Raw genomic sequence first — 17,128 nt, 5'->3', positions numbered from 1 at the left:
ACAGCCACAACTAAAACTTGGATGAGCAGCATTTATATACATATTTTTAAATATTTCCTTTAAAGCTAGTCTTAATGTCTTTTGTCTTATATACGTCTGCCTTCCCTTGGACTGTTCTGATTGGCTGTCGTTTAGGGAATGTGGTGGCAGATTTCTTTTGTCATGTATTAATCACATATTTAATCATATCACATTAGTTAAAGTAATATCACTTTCTCACTTTACCATAGTAAGAGCGCTCCTGAGACCAGTTTACATGCATGTGGAAAGTTAAGACAGTGAGGCCATTGTAATGGGAGACACAGATAGTGGGACTCCTTCTGCTTATCAGGGATGTAAATCCTTAGGTGACGGCTAAGCAGAAAACAAGGTCATAATTCTCTCTGTGAGGGAGAAGGTATAGCCCCCGTGTGAGAGGGGCCAACATGTGAGTTTGTGCTATGTTCTTTGTCTGTGTGTCTGTATATAAGATGTAAGGGCGGTAGCCACAATTTAGAGATGGTCCTGGTGTTTCACTGGGATGCTCTCTCCACATTGCAGTGTTTATTAAACCCACTTCAAATTAAGCTCACTGGCTGTGTTGCAGGTTATTGTTAAATTTTCCACAACAATTTGGCGTTGTCGAGCAGGGTTCCTCCGGTGAGTTTCGCTGAATCATGAGCACGCTGTGACTGGCCATCCTGAGGTAAAATTGCCTCAGTCCCACCGTTGTTTTCAAAAAGGGGGAACTGCGGGGTGTGTTTCGGCGACTCACACATTCAGGAATTTTTAAGAGAACCAAGAGATGGACTGCAAAGGATTTGCAATGGTGAGCTGCTTTGATTTGGGCAGGATTTTTAACCAGACCGACGGGAAAAGTCTCGGTTCCTTATTATTGCAACAAGTAGATGCAGGGTCCTAGAAACTCAACGAATTTGGATATCCTAATCTGAGAAATTGCACCTTGTTGCGGTAGTAAGTGCAGGATCTTAGAAGTTCAATAATTTGGGCGTTCTAGTGTACGGTATTTTAGCACTTTTGCACCAGTGAAAAAAGGCAGAAAGGCTGAACAGCGGACATGCTTGTTTGTACAAAGGATGCTGAACTCAGCAAAACGGTTACTGGAGCTGTGGGAGGCATTCCTCTACGTGGTCTGGTTGAAAACTCCAAGTGTGTGGAAGATGGTTGTGTGATAGAAAGAGATGTTGACATGGATAAGAGCTTTTTGTTTGTAGTTTTTTTGTTTTGTTTAGTTTTGTTTTTTGTTTTGGATGGGCCACTGGGAGGGAAACCTCAGGAATACAACATCTGATTTCAGGACTGTTGTGGGAAGGACTCTGTCCTTAGTTTATGGTGTTTAACACTTTTGCACCAGAAGGAAAAGGCCGGACAGTGAACGCGCTTGTCCACAAAGCTGAACCCAGCAGTACAGCCAGTGAGGCCGTGGGAGGCATCCCTCCAGGTGGTCCAGGCAAATCCAGGTTTTGATTGTATGATTGAATGCAGTGAAGAGAAGTGTGGGTGATTAGACATGCCGTGGGTGTGTGTATAACAGAGAGTGATGTGTTAAAATGTGGATAGAAAATAAGAGAGGGAAAGTGATAATAAGTAGTGATGAAAATGATATTAAATAAATGTTTTAGTGTGTTTGTACAGGTGGCTACAGAACTGGATCAACGTCCTCCACAAGCACAGCGGCCGGAGCAAAATGATAGCTTAACATAATTGGAACCGCATCCAGCCGTGTTTTGGCTGAATATTACACAGCTTCACTCCATTTACATCTTAACCTGAAGAACAAGCTTCGAGCACAATCAATCTCTTCCTGAAGACCAAATGCAGTTCGAGAGCAACAGCGTCAACATCAAGAGTCAACAAGGTGAACAGACAGCAACACTGCCCTAAACCCTAAACCCTGCTAGGCTACACCCTAAAGGGTTCAGCATCATGTATAAATACCATGGAAGCATGCGCTCCTGATCACAAGCTGGGAGGTTCACCTGCGACATCATTGTGTGTGAATGGGCTTGAGAAGACTGTGAGTTTCACATTTGCCATACTGGGAGTTGAAATGGCAAAGGAAGAGACTGGAAAGAGTGAAAGTGAAAGACAAAAGGCAAAGAAGAACGGCCCACTGGACTCTGACATCCCACAACTGTGAACCGCAGGAGAGAGACAGAAGCTGTGAGTAGTGGGGAGAAGAGAGCATGGAGGAAAAATGAAGGCTGTTGTTGTTAATGTGAAAACACATGAGAATTGGGTTGGAAAACTGTGGCGGGCCGTGTTGTGGAGGTTTGAGAAAGAGTCCGTAGGATCGCAACAAAGATAAAAATAAAACACACACAAACACACATAAACAGAGAAACGCGAAGGAAAGGCAGCTTTAAAAATGTGTGAGGTGACTCTCAGAGTGCTGAACAGGTTGTTCACAACATTCACGCGTATGTGTGAGATATGCAGTGTGAGTGAAACTGTGGGATAAAAGCTATAATAATTCAGGACGAGTCCCAACAGGTGAGAGAAGAGCGGCTGCAGGATGACTCCACACTTCAGTCAGTGGAACAAAGAGTCTGGTGCTTCGAGTGGGAGGAAACCTGCTGAGTGAGGACCAGCTTTTACAACGGTTAAAGTTTTGAGATCTTTTTATGGGAGGGAAAAAACTGTTTAAGCTGAAACTGTCGGGGCTAGCGGGTTGGACTCAAGCGCAGGCAGCGGGTTGCGTTCAGTCTTTTCATTTTATTAAACACCAGGTGCTATTTACAAAAGTGAGGGATTGGGGAAGGGCTTCCACAGGTCCACGGGCAGAAGAGGAAAGGGATGGATGCTCCAAACACACGGGGTCTCAGCCGCTCCTCACACTCTGCTCTTGCTCGCAGCTCACTCACGCTCAATTCCCCAGATTGCGAGGAAACAGGAGAGTGGTGATAAGCTACAGGTGATTGAATAGTGGCAGGTGCGCATGCCAGGAGCCCAAAGAGAGCTCCGCCCCGGCCGACTGCTGCAGGAGCAGGAGGAAGGGAAAATGAAAACAAAACAAAAACATATGTAGCCTAGCAGGGCTGGCCGGGAAAACACAGGGACCATGACAGAAACTGGTTTCTGTAACAGGGCTAGTTGTAAACAATGATCTGTTACACCCAGATTTGGCAGTTGTGCAGTTGAAGCTAAAGGGAAGAAATGCTTTACCACATTTTCTAGTCTTTGGCGATGCTTCATCCTCTGGTTTGCATTTGTGTGGGAGCCCTGTCAAAAACCTGTCAATTATGCTAGCAGTGTCTAATCGTTCTTTATTATTATCTTTATTACCCCCCCCCCCCCCACCCCCCTAAGTGTCCTCTTTTTAAAAAAAACAAAATATGGTCACCCTACTACTGGTCCAATTTTATTAGCCGGATGGAAGTCCAGTCTGACCGCACTGGCAGGGACCTCATTAGGTCAGTATTCCACCAGAGCACATGGAAAAAGTGGATGGTGCTGTCACTTGGTGTTGGCTCTCTCTGTGGTACAGTATCACTTCCTGTTCCTGTTCTAACACACAGTGGTGTTTTTGCTGATCTGTGTAGCAAATTTCATTGAAAACCTATTGATAACTTCTTGTTTCCTCTTGTGATCTTTGTTAGTACCCTCAAGTTTTAATAAAGCTCAACTTGTTAATTAGACACACCCTTAACACACGCTGCAGTACTAACAAGGATTTCATCAGATAAAACATGATTCATACAAACTGACTTCTGTGGATGATCAGTAAGAAAGTCTCGGATCCAGTTAATAATTAATTACTGCAATAAAATGTATGTCCTCATTGTTTTAAAGTCAAATCAATGAATAAAATTCTTGCCTGAGCATCTGTAGCTGTATTAACTGAAAGCAGCGTTGCTCCTTTGTGGCTTTCAAGCAAATTTGTGACAGTGAAGAAGAGTTGCAGTCCTACATGCCTCTTTGCAGCTTGTGTCTGTCGAATCCGGAGGCTAGTATGTGTAGATGGACCCAAAATGCATTTTTATAACGTTTACACAGATTGTGAAGGCATTTAAAAACAAACATAAGAAATTTAAAAGCCAGTGAGGCCAGCACAGGAGCTGGTGAGCACCCTGAATGGTTGTGAGTGAGGTTGGCAGGACCTGTAACATACAGCATGCTCTAATGCACAGGTGTCGAACTCCAGGCCTCGAGGGCCGGTGTCCTGCAGGTTTTAGATGTGTCCTTAATCCAACACAGCTGATTTAAAGGGCTAAACGACCTCCTCAACATGTCTTGCAGAGGCCTGGTAATGAACTCAGGTGTGATGACCCAGGGTGAGATCTAAAACCTGCAGGACACCGGCCCTCGAGGCCCGGAGTTCGACACCCCTGCTCTAATGGTTCTAATAGGATATTATGTTCGACATGTCTGTGAAGGTTCTCAGTAATCCAGGTCAGTGTTAGAAACACCTGCTGAGAGCGTTCAAACCTGAACAACTGAATAAAGAAGTGAAAGCAAACATTCAGCTCTGTGTTTAAGTCAGAAAGAGGACGTCACTTTGATTAAAGTCCTTCTGGCAGCAGCCATCATGTCTCTGATAATAATGTGTCTGATTTTATCAAACGTTACCTGAACACAACACTGATCCTTTTGCTTTATTCCTGATCAGTAAACACACCAAACCACGTTTCATAGTCAGACCAAACTGGATATTCAGCCTGTTTATTAATGACAGGTTAAAACTACTGACTCAGTTTGTTTTCACTGTTCAGATTCACTGATGCTGAGTTTAAATCAATCACACTGACCTCAGACATTCACCACAACCACACCACAAAAACACACTTACTACACTAACACGTGATGTGTGTCTCATTAGCTGCCTAAACTCCCACACATGATACTCACTGGAAGGTTACAAGGCGCAGACAACATAATGAAGCTCTGTTAGCACCATTTTACTGTCTCGCTCTCCTTTTCTCACCTTTGCAGCTTTTGTCTTTGTAACAGCTGTTCTCTTACTCATCTGCCCCTTCCTGCTTCTCGGTGTGTGTGTGTGTGTGTGTGTGTGTGTGTGTGTGTGTGTACATGTTTACGTATCTCTGTGGGGAACAAGAGCCCTTATGGGGATAAAATGGAGTTTGAAGGCATTTTTGTTTTCGTGTCAGGGTTACGGCGAGGTTATGGTTAGGTTTGGGCTCAGGGTTAGAGTTAGGCATTCATTTTTGATAGTTATGGTTAAGGGAAGTAGCTCGGGAAAGCACTAAAATATAAAAACATGACTTTGTATGTGTGTTTGTGGGTGCTTTCTTCTAATGACTATTTAGTACTGACTCTCTGACATTACACACATCACTGCTGTGTGGGGACTCTCACCTGCTACTTTAGGGTCTACCTTACAGTATAAAGCAGCATCAGGTGACTGTTGTTGTGATTTGGGGCTGGATAAACACAACTGAACTGAAAAATGAACCTGCACCAAATTTCAGTGCCTCGCGCATAACTGCAGTCAAAAAAAGCACAAAGACCAACGAGTCTGACCTGATTCTTTGGTGGGGCCCCGATAACTGCTGGAACAGGCGGAACTGGACATAAATTTGACATGTTTAAAGTCTAAGATGACCTGAAACAGGTGCAGTTAACCATGGCTCTCCAACAGTTTGTGCTGCTTCACTGTGGTGATCATTTTCTTCTGCAAAGGTGAGAAAATGGTTTGATTGGTTGTTTTCTTTCTTTAAAGCAAAGACATGTCACTTGAAGATGAACTTGTAGGATAATATTTAAAGGTTTTCTGTCAAAATTATCAACATCATCAATGACAGAGTTGGATTTTGTCTCAGCAAAGATGCAGATTTTCTTAAAAGCTGTTTTAAATATAGAAACTAAACCTAAAGATCTACAATCCTCTCCCCCTTAAAAGTGTTGTGTTTAGCATGATAGGTTCTTCGAGTTGGAAAAAACAATCAGTGCTTACTTTCACAGGTTTAACAGGTTTATCTGTGTTTTTTCATTTTCAGGTTGTCACTCACAGCAGCCCAGTAAGCATCCAAAGACATTTGAACCTTGTCTTCCTTCTGTAAGCTGTACAGTAATGAGCACATATAAAACTCTGATGTCCACATTTGTTTCAGACTCTGTTTTCTCTGTAAACTGTGATTTTGTTCTGTAAAATCGTCCAGTTTTCTGAGACAGAGGAGGAACATCTGTGGATCACATGTAAACCACAGTCTAATGTTAAAATAACATCTACATGAATGTCACTGCTCAGGATCTCCCAGCAGAGTGTTGATTAGTTTTATCTATCTGAGTGGTTTTAATGTGCTGGCTGATCTGTTTAGCTGTGCTCTCTCTTCTTTGTCAGCATGTGGCAGCAGTGCTGTGAACAGCAGCAGCATCACAGGAGTTCGTGATGCTGCACCAGGAAGTTGGCCCTGGTTCACTGCTGTAGACGCTTTTTCTGCAGGGTCTCTGATCACCGACCAGTGGGTGCTGACAGCTGCATCCTCTGTATCAGAGTGAGTCACTGCTGCAAGTTTATACTTTGTTGAGGCGTAATATGATGATGAAGGTGAAGTGTAATATTTATGTGCACTAGAGATATTTTTAAATATTTCCTCACTTATTTTAACATTTAAAAACAACAAGCTGTTGCACAAATTGCTGAACTGCAAAGTACAGAGTTGTCTGCACAACAATCAAACCAGATATCACAGTAATTTAATTTCATCCAAGAGTATAAAGTCATCGTTCTTTGGGGGCATTGATTTGTCAAAGATTTGCTGTCACATGAAAATATTGACCTTATTCTGTCCATTCATGTCAGAAGATGGTTAGCTTAGCATAAAGACTTCAAACGGGGAACCTGCTGCTAATAAATACAACTACGCACCTCTGTAAGGCTCATTAATGAACACATGATGGGAAAGACTAGGGGTGGGTTTTTATAATCGATTCATCGATTAAAATCGATTCTGGCTTGGATAACGTAAAATCGATTCATTAAAATCCAGAATCGATTTTTTTAATATAAATTTATTTTGCCCGAAATGCCAGAATCTCTGGTGACATCTCACAAAATTTCAAGAACCACCAAACAGTTAAGACATTAAATGAGAGCAGGTACAGGGATTCTGCACATAGACTTAAACACACAGCGCGACCTGCGGATCAGAATCAGTTAGATGTCGCCTTTCTCACGGTCGGGGCTGAAAGCCGACAGCTCGCTGATTCTGATCTGTCGGCGGGTCCGCGCTTTGTGTTCACGCCCTTTATGCGCTGATTCTAAAGCTGTTAGTTTGATCTCTCTCCAAACAATATTGACCGAACCAGGAGCAAAAGAAGATCCAAACGCTTCACATAAACATCGTCATGAATTCACTCTGACTTTTACTGTTTTGCTTCGACCATGATGCACAGCTCTCTCTCTCTCCCTCTCTCTTCCTCTCTCTCTCTCTCTGAACTTCAAGAACAGTTTCCCTTTCTTCATTATTCGCTTGCTTGTTACGCACAAGTCTACTGTTGCTTACAGCGCTGTTTTTTTCCCTTTTACATTTTACATTCTTCCGAAAAGAAAACCTCATTTCTGCTGTTCAATACTGAACAATTTTTTTTTTTTTTGCCTGTCCCGTTTGGCTCTTTTGCCATCAGAATAATTGTCTAAAGGCAAAGAAAGATGCCCAACGGATTTACTTGACCAAATTGACCATCCCAGCCTTGCCATAATGGTCCATTTGATTCACCTTTTGTTTATTTTATTTTCACTTGCTGAATACGGGACAGACTTGACTGGAGGAAAGAAGGGGAGAAAGAAAGAGGGAAAGAGAAACAGCTGAGAAGAGGGACGGGGGAGAAGGGCAAAAAACAAAAACCAACAGAATGGGCAGGAAAAAAAAATGCATATATCGATCACCTGTTGAGAAAGAAAAAAAGAAAACAAGCAGAAGAGAACAAGAGTAATAGAATAAACAACATCACAATGATATATGGGAATATGACAGTAACAAATTTAAACTTTTTAAAATTATTCAAAATGCAAAACGCTTAACCGTGTCTCTAATAAAACCGCTGTAACGTCAGAGGTAATGTTCATATGTTGATTAATGGTTTTCTTTCGTTTTTGATGTACTGCAGAATATTTTTATAAAATCCCAGGCCAGGAAAATCACCTTCATGTTTTTCTGTGTTTTATCTTCAGCTGCTTTGACACAAAGGCATCTGCTGTAATGCTCACACCTTTGATAAAGTCTTGCGTGTGTCAGCTTCCTTTTTATTGATACAAAAATATGCAAATGTACTGATCTGAACTATAATATTTCTGACTGTCAAAATTTCCCAGATTTAAATCGAATCGAATCGAATCGTGGATCGAATCGATTCGGGACCTTGTGAATCGGAATTGAATCGATTCTAGAAATCAGTGACGATACCCAGCCCTAGGAAAGACTCAGTCACACAGTCATTTGTTTTGGGAGTTTCCTTTGCAGCTGTGATCAGCTGATGTCACGTCACAGTCACCACTCAGTTCAACAACATATAAACAGATGTTACATGAGCTCTTTGGCTGATATCCAAAGCCTGCACTCTGTAACGCCAGCATTCAAAAGAGAACTTAAGGATCGGCATAAATTGACTTTGACGTCTGCTAACCTTGGTGCACTCTAACACTGACCACGCTCTGCACCGAGCACCTCTGTAACCTTCACCACAGCCCTGCAAACTAACCAGTTTAACCTCAACTAATCTGATACTTTCATGAAACTTTTGGAGAAAACAGAATTATCAGCAGCACACTCACTGATCCACGATCTGATTTTAGAAACTCTAAAATGAATCATAAAGATGTAAGTTACATATCTGGACATGTTGGAAAACGTTCCTGCTTTAAAAAAGTATCACACACAGTTTGTGTGTTTGCTGATCTTCTCTAGCATATGGAGACTATCTCTCCACACCGTTACATATTCCATATGTACGGGGAACGACCCCTCTTGGTCGTGGCGTGTGGATATTTCTTTAAGACACTCCGGCACACCCGGCTACACCCCACAGCTTACATATAAAACAGCTGTGCAGACGTGACGCGGGTGATCGTTTGATCTTCACTTGTGTTGTGTGTGTGTGTGAGTGTGCAGCTCGGCTGCTATGTGTGTTCACACACCAGGGATACGGCTTCAGCGTTCCAAGTGTTCGCTGTTGGCCTGCTTAACATTGTGGGGAATAAACATAATAGACAGGCTACGGTTTGTGCCGGCCTATCGTTAATCCAACCGGTTAGCCTGTCTGGCGTGTCGCCCGCAGCTTGCGGGTTAACGTGACCAGCAGGGCTTGGCTCGTAGCTCGGCTACATTGGGGAGATGTGTCAGAGTTCCAAGCATATTCTTTTACCTGTCAGCACTGTGACGCAGAAGCTTAGAAACAGTGAAGGGGGAATTCAAGTTGTGTCTAGTGCCGGCTACCTGTTGGTGATTGGAGCATGCCGGGTGTGGGAATTAGCCCTTCCTAAGGTCCCATCTAGTAGAGTGGACCTCAAGGTTGTTGCTATCATGCAGCCTCAGCAGTTAAGGTGCCGCTGCTGCCTGGTTGGCCTGGTTGCAGGCAGTGAGTAAATGAGCCCTGCCTCCCGGCATTTTTGACCCCTTGCCCGCAGTTGGATGCTGCCGTGCATGGCGGGTGTAGTTGCCTTTGGCCCCTCCCCCGTTAGCCCTCCGGGCCTTCCCTGGGCAGGGCGGCATGAACTACAGGGTTGTGTGGGTTACTTACTGTATGCTGTGCTGGTGGCCATTTTGTTGCTCCCTCTAGGGGATGGAGCTTGAAACGACAACTGCAGATCAGCATCCTGATGTGGCACACCTGTGAGGTGGGATGGATTATCTCAATATAGCAGATGTGCCCACTACCACACATTTGGACTGATTTGTGACCACTGTGTGGGAGGGATGATTATATTGTGTATATGGAATGAATTTTAGGTCTCTACGTCCATCCCATGGGGAATGGGAGCAGTAACAAAGGTGTTGCGTTTATATTTTTGTTGAGTGTATTTAATGAGAAAAAAATCTTTTGAAGAAAAATCAATCTTTTTTTCTCACCTTTGAAAAAGAATATGATATATGCTCAGCTTCTATTGTCACATGCTTTACCGTAACCAACACCTTGGTTACCATAGATTTTTATCTGTGAAAAGCTCTATATAAATAAATTTTACTTACTTACTTACTTACCTACACTTCGTGTAGTTGACGTGTGATTTAAAAGAATAAAAGATAAAAATGTCACGGCTCGGGTCAGTGGTCAGCCACAGGTGGTGAAGCAGCCACAGGTGGCTGGACGGGCTCCTCGGGCCCCCCAGCCGACGTGGCATGGTGCTGGACAGGCTCCTCGGGCCCCCCAGCCGGCGAAGCAGGAGGCTGGACGGGCTCCTCGGGCCCCCCAGCTGGCGAAACAGGAGGCTGGACGGGCTCCTCGGGCCCCCCAGCGAAAACAGCCGCAGAACCAGCGGGCACCGGGGCCCCTGGCACACCCAAAACAAAACCAGCAGGCTCGCGGGCCTCTGGCACGCGTGAAACAAAACCAGTAGGCACATGGTCCTCTGGCACACATGAAACAAAACCAGTAGGCACATGGGCCTCTGGCACACAGAAGGAGGGCCGCAGCTACGCAGAGCCCTGACCCTGCTCAGGCAGTGACAGCCCGGTGCAGTTCACAGCTGGCATCTTGGCCTCCAGGGGTCCAAAGTAAGCTGAGGGCTGTAACCCAGCCTCTGGGGAAGCCCCGGAGTGAGTAACGGTCTCTAATGTTGCCAGCTTTTGAGGAACAGGTCCGTTGTGAAAACATGCGACTAAAACTATACACAATAAATGTGGAGCTGATCAGTAACATTACAGAACGTTGGGGGTGTGTGATCCAAACTAATATGCTACCCTAAACTTTTTGAACCGTGTGAATCCAAGTAGAGTGAGTACCTTCTAACTGACCCATAGAAATACATTTTATTTTCAGTCCGAAGTTTTTCTCAACACCAAAAAATACTTTTTTAACTTTTTTAAAATCAGATCTGGGCAGTTGGAGTCAGTTGATGACTTTTAGATTAATCTTTTCTGACTGGATGATTAAAACCTGTCAGCATTGACTTGTCTGTAGTGGATTTTTCCCACATTTCAGTCATTCAGTGATTTAAATAAAATGAACTTGTCCCTGCGGCTGTCTTTATGAATACCTTGTATCTGTCAGCCTCACCCATCAAATTCAGAGCAGGGGGGGGGATTAACACTGCCACTACAGATTGTCTAACATCTGATTGGTTATTGTGCAAAGTAAGTCAAGACAGGTCGGTCCTAGATAACCGACTGCTATGAACTGGTGGTAGTGTAGACTTGGGGCAGCAAGGTATCCAAGAATGCATTTCACAACACAAGAGTCAATTGTGTATGCTCTCAAATTGTGGTCATAAAAATGTTGTACTTGTAAATCAGACTGCATAGTTGTGAATTGTTTTGCAACCTTATAAACCAAAATATTTGAAAATTTTATGTTTGTGCATCTAAAGATGAGAATTTGTGTGTCTGTAAAAAAAGATTTGTGTTTGTAAAACATATTTATACAAACAAATTTACATTTTTTTGTTGAGGTCTGGTTATAGATACAAAGTTAAATTTGCATGTAACACTGCACTGAAGTTCCCTCGCTTCTGTGTGAGTTTCAACTTTGAGTTGTACAAAGTTGTTGTTGCTGGTTTTCTCTGAGACGGAGATGAACAAAATAATGTTTCAGTTCAATCCTGGTTTCAAAGACTGGTAGAAAAAATGTCTCAGTTGGCCTGAATATTGAATGTTGAATATTCCCCGTGAACTGTTTCCAAACATAATATTGTTCATCTACTAGTTACAAATACATCAAAAACAAGTTTACTAGCATTTCCACGCAAAATTTAAAGAGTCTTTTACTAGTTTGATAAGCACTAAATCGTTTAACAACACAAAAGTGAAGTAAACCCCATATTCAGCTGTAGGTATCATTTAAATGTGTTTTATTGGAGCACACACAAGAACCACTGCAGCCAAACACAATTTCAAAGAAATGTACATCTCTTTTTAACTGTTTTGCTTGACCAAAAATCCACTGAAAGTTGTTACTGTTCTGGCTTTATAGACATGTGTACCCTGCTTTAAACGCACATACACTGTATCACCCTGCTGCAGCTGCAGGAACGCCGCATTTCCTCCATTATCAGCTGTGTCATCTGACGGGTGATCATGGATGTGTAAGATCACCTCATTGTTCTTGTAGAACAGCAGCCATGATGTATGTTCACCTCCAGAATGAGAGAAAATGGTAAAGAAGTACACACCTGAAACAGGTGCTGTAAAGACACCTGGAGAAAAAAAAAGTAAACTCCTTTAATTTTTTGTCATTTTCTGAAGAAGCAAGTTTTACACGTATAAATGCAAGAACACCTCAGTTGAACACTTGTAATATCTTTAAATCTCTTTCATTTTTTCACAATTATCAAAAAAGTTTCAGTATTATGAATCTGCAAATGTTATTACTGAATGTAAACATGCATCATCACATGGCGCATTTTTTTTTTGGCTTTATTTACTTCACTAACACAAAACTGTGAAGAAGAATCTTACCTGTAACTGGGCTGTAGGCATTTCCAATATTTACAAATGTGTGATCGTAGATCATAGTTACGTCTGTGTTAAAGGGCCCAAATGGTGAATCCTCTCCAAATCCAACACTGAATATGACCGTGTTTCTCTCTAAGAAAAAAAAACATGTTTATTTCAGATATGTGTTAAAGTATGATTCTTCACATCATTTTATTTCTCCAGATGTTGAAAATCACAAAAAAAAACCAAACGTCTGCTTCAGCTTTATTCTTTACCTTTTTGTTCCAGCTGAAGGATGCGACTTTCGTAGTTTTCCAGCCTGCTTCCAATGTTCAACATCTTGACTTCCAAAGAATTTAATTTTTCTGTCATGGCATTGGTTTCGATAGTATCCTGGGCCACAACCAGGCCACAAAACAACAAAATCAAAAATGAACTGCTGAGATTCATCTTCGAAATTTCACCACTTGACAGACTTCTGACAAATGATCTGCTGTGGTTGCTTTTATGTCATCTACTCATCCGCTATTAATTATTAACATGTACACGTATACTTTTTTTTTTTTACACGTTTTTCTACGTATTTGTGATCTAACTATGCCAACCAAGAACAATGAAAGAAATCAATAAAGAAAGAGCAACACAGCAGTCCTCAACCTTTTTTTGTGTCTCGGACCAGTTTAATGTCAGACAATATTTTCACAGACCGGCCTTTAAGGTTTCAGGGATAAAGAGTACAACAAAATAAAATGATACGACCAAGACAAAAACTGTGGTATTAATAAAAACGAATTCACTGTGTAATTGTGTAAATTTATTAGAAAGTGTCCTCCTGAAATGCACCGACAACAATGAGAGTAACATCCTCCTCTGTGCCCCTTAATGCTCTCTGGTTGCTATGGAAATGCGTAAATATTTCTTTTAAAATAAGACACACAACTACAAAACAAATATAAAGTACATGAAATTGCAAAATTCACCATGACGCTAAATCAGTGACAGCCCTGTGCTTGTTTCTCTGGAATGAGACAGTCCCACCTGGGAGTAATGAGGGACAATGACGCCCGAAACACTGTTCAGAGTCAGATAATAAAAAAACGGAAATAATGTAAAGTTATTTATTTTTTCTAAAAGAACATTTATTGATATCACAGAGGAAAAGACCCAGGGAAACCGAATTAAAAATAAAAACCCTGAAAACCATATATTTCACACCTGTACCAAATGACTCACAGACTGGTGCCGGTCCATGGCCCGGGGGGTTGGGGACCACTGGAGTAACACATTTACTAATAACAGCATTAACTATTATAAATGTAGCATGACCATTACGGTTACTGTTATAATACATAGGCTTTCTTTCTCTGATATTAATTTCTGTGGATTTGCACTAATACTAATACATGGCATCATTGTAGATTTTCTGTCTTTGGCAAGAGTCAATACTAAATGAAAAAAAAAAAATTTGTGTTAAAAAAATTGTCACAGTGTAATTGGTGTCATGGGGCAATGAACTCTATGTTGTGTCAACACACCAAATATTATAGCTAAAATAAACAATGTAAAAAATATAAATGGTGCATTAGATATAGTTTTTCATCAAACTTGGGGGTTCTTGCAAAGTTCAATCTTTTAGTGAATGATTCTATGTATCCTCAGCTTAATTTCAAATATATCTCTGCTACTCTGTAACCTACACTGTTCTTTACTTTAAATTCAACACAGTACACCAGTAGTCTCATGCAACCTTTAGATGACACAGTTACGTGCCTTAGTTTGTTTTGCAGCACGTTTCATAATATGAAAAAATATGTCACATGTACAGACCCAATATCTGACTTAAAAACTTGTAAGCTTTAAATTTCAAGTTAATCAAATGCCACTGAGCAGTTCTTATTTTTAAATATAACCCCTCTTCTTCCTTTCCTGTCCTTTTTTTATTCTTTTTTTTATTCCTTCTTTTTTTTTATCTTTCTCCATCTCTCAGTGAAGTTCTTTTTTTTTAAATCTTCCTGTGAAGCAAAGCAGCTGAAACTTTAGCTAGCAACAGGCTGCACACAAAATGTTTGTGTGTTTGCTGTTGTTTTTAGAGTTCTTTGAAACATTGCATTTGAAATTACCTGCCACTTAACAAAAAGTTACTCCCTTTATGCTTACACAGTATTTCTAGCTAGATGCAAAAGCACCGGGACTGCAACGTCATAGGATTGTGTTACTGTTCTGGTTCAAATCAGTTTGATGTGACGTGAAATAACTACCCTCAAATATGTTAAACCAAAAGTTACAAGTCTGTTTTGAAAATATAACTACAGACATTAAACATGTAGTAGTGGGACTCGCAGACTCTATGTGGACTCCTAGGTTAACGATTTCATGAAGAGCGACAGAATCAGCACTTCTAATGAGCGTCCTAGAAAATGCTTTGTCTTTGACATTGTATCAGATGACACACAGCCTGGCCTCCTTCTTCCCCATATTGGCCAAAAATCATCAGACACTCTGAACACTGAAGACAAATCATATGTAGTGTGTATGTGCACGTTGTCTTGCACTGAGTTCATAGTTAAAACATTGTTGCGCTGAGACACAACAGTCTGTTTCTACTGATCTGTGTGTTTCAGATGCATTCTAGTTCCAGGCTGGACTCGGGTCTCAAAAATGAGAAAAAAAAAAGGGCAAAATTCTTCTTTGTAAACTTGATTCTGTGTTACTGACTCCCCTCATCTCTGATTATTAATAATTCACATGGCTGCATTTATGCTATTCATGATCAACTGTTAATTATTATTATCCCTGTCACTTTATGAAACTACAGTTTGTGCAGAAGAGCAGGTTTTTGAACAATTTCAGCATAACACCATATAATTAGAAAAAGGAAAAAATGAAAGCATATGGATTTCTGTGGACAAGAATCAAGTCACTTATTGCATAAATAGGATTTGGATTGCCATGTTGTCAAGAGTGAATAATATGTCTATGCAAAACTAAATTATGTGCTACGACAACTGGGTAAAACTTGGCACCCTACAGACATATAAATTATCGCTCTTCTGCAGAAATTCAGTTTCTATCTGTGTCAGTCTTTCATCATGATCAGTGACCATGAACTCTAAGTTATATCAACAAACTGTTTTCCTTACCAAAGAGCAAGCACAGTACTTTAGCAGCCAAAACAAACACTTAGAATGTAAACTATCTACTAGACATGATTCCAGTGGGTTATACTGGTGGTGAAACAGCTTGAATAGAGACCATTTTTCTTCTACTTAGAGAAAAATGTTCTGTTTGTTGTTTAGTTGTTATAATACAGTACAAGTAATTCTTTGCAGTTTTACCTACTTAATACCCTTTGTCATCTGATATAATGTGTTATGAAAAATACCGGTTGACTCAGGGAGCAGAACTCACGGAGGCATAGAGTTGTGGTGAAACAATTTATTTACAGTGAAGGAGATGAATTTTCAAGGACAGTGTATATGTCATGGTCCGGGTGAGCACGGGGTTTTTCCACTCCGCTGGATTCTACCTTCAGGCAGAGACTCCAATCAGCTTCCACACCTGGTTCCAATCAAGTCACCTGCATATAAGACCAGCATTCACAACAGACCTCTGCCAGATCTTCTGCTAACCCATGTCAGTGCTAGGCTGCGAACCCCTTGTGAGAACCCTCAACTACTGCTTTTTCCCTCACCGTGTTTTCTTTGTCATAGGACCCACCTGGCAGTCACGTTTCCTGAACTACTCTCATCTCTGCCTGGACGCTGGTTCTGTCATCTGGTTTCTTCCTCTCCACCATCGGACTACACCTGCCTGCCTCCCTGCCAAGTCCCTCACTCCACGCATATTCTGGATCCTCTCTGGACACTCCTCACCCGGAACCCCCTGGACACCCCTTCCTCGCATGACACTTTAAACCTGCAACACGTAAGCCCTAACCTCCATAGCCTAAACCTGCAGCTGTGATTCACTGGACTGCCACTGACTACTTGTCTCTTCTCATTATAGTGACTGCGTACCTCCATCCAAGCCGCTGCCCCTTTTTTCCATCCGTGAAATCCAGCACCTAGCCATAGCACTCAGTTTCATGTTCACAGTTTGGCCTCACAGTTCACAGTTCATAGCATTTCATAATTCATAGCATTCATAGTCTCCTGTTGTGTAATTTCACTAGACACTTGTAAATAAAGCACTGTGTTCACGCCCGTTTGCCTCCCTCTGTGTCTGCATTTTGAGTCCACACCCACAGCCGGGCCCTCTCGGCCGTAACAGTATATACAATAAAATGTGAATGGGGACGTGGAGCCGGGACGTGCAGGTGAGGAGACACTGGTAGCGCACTCGATCTAAGGGAAGAGGAGCAGGAGAATTAGGAGTGTCTTACCCGAAAACGAGAAAAGCATAAAAGAGACTTTACCGAGAGTTTGAGAGCTTACTTGCTACTGTTTGCCAAAAACCTCCGTAAGGGAAACAAACCAAACGAGGCGAGTTTCAGCTCTGGCCCCAGATGTCAGCCTAATGTGTACCTTAATTCAGCCATGTAATAACAACATGTGCATAATAGTGCAAAGGTAACATGA

The 17,128-nt window shown here is 41.8% G+C and overlaps 1 long non-coding RNA gene across 1 annotated transcript; it reads left to right on the top strand.

Annotated features, from left to right (window-relative positions):
- Nucleotides 1–15,785: 15,785 nt before the first annotated feature.
- LOC146714354 (uncharacterized) lies at nucleotides 15,786–16,768 on the top strand. Its single transcript, XR_014919299.1, has 3 exons — nucleotides 15,786–16,184; nucleotides 16,262–16,475; nucleotides 16,557–16,768. It is a non-coding gene; the product is annotated as an uncharacterized LOC146714354 (long non-coding RNA).
- Nucleotides 16,769–17,128: the final 360 nt, after the last annotated feature.

This window comes from Copadichromis virginalis, linkage group LG3, assembly GCF_057382275.1.
Source record: "Copadichromis virginalis isolate Kocher_CV1m ecotype Utaka linkage group LG3, C_Virginalis_male_GT1.1, whole genome shotgun sequence".
Lineage (NCBI taxonomy): Eukaryota > Metazoa > Chordata > Actinopteri > Cichliformes > Cichlidae > Copadichromis > Copadichromis virginalis.
Note: the sequence above shows the minus strand (reverse complement) of the source record. Positions and strands in the feature narration are given on the sequence as shown.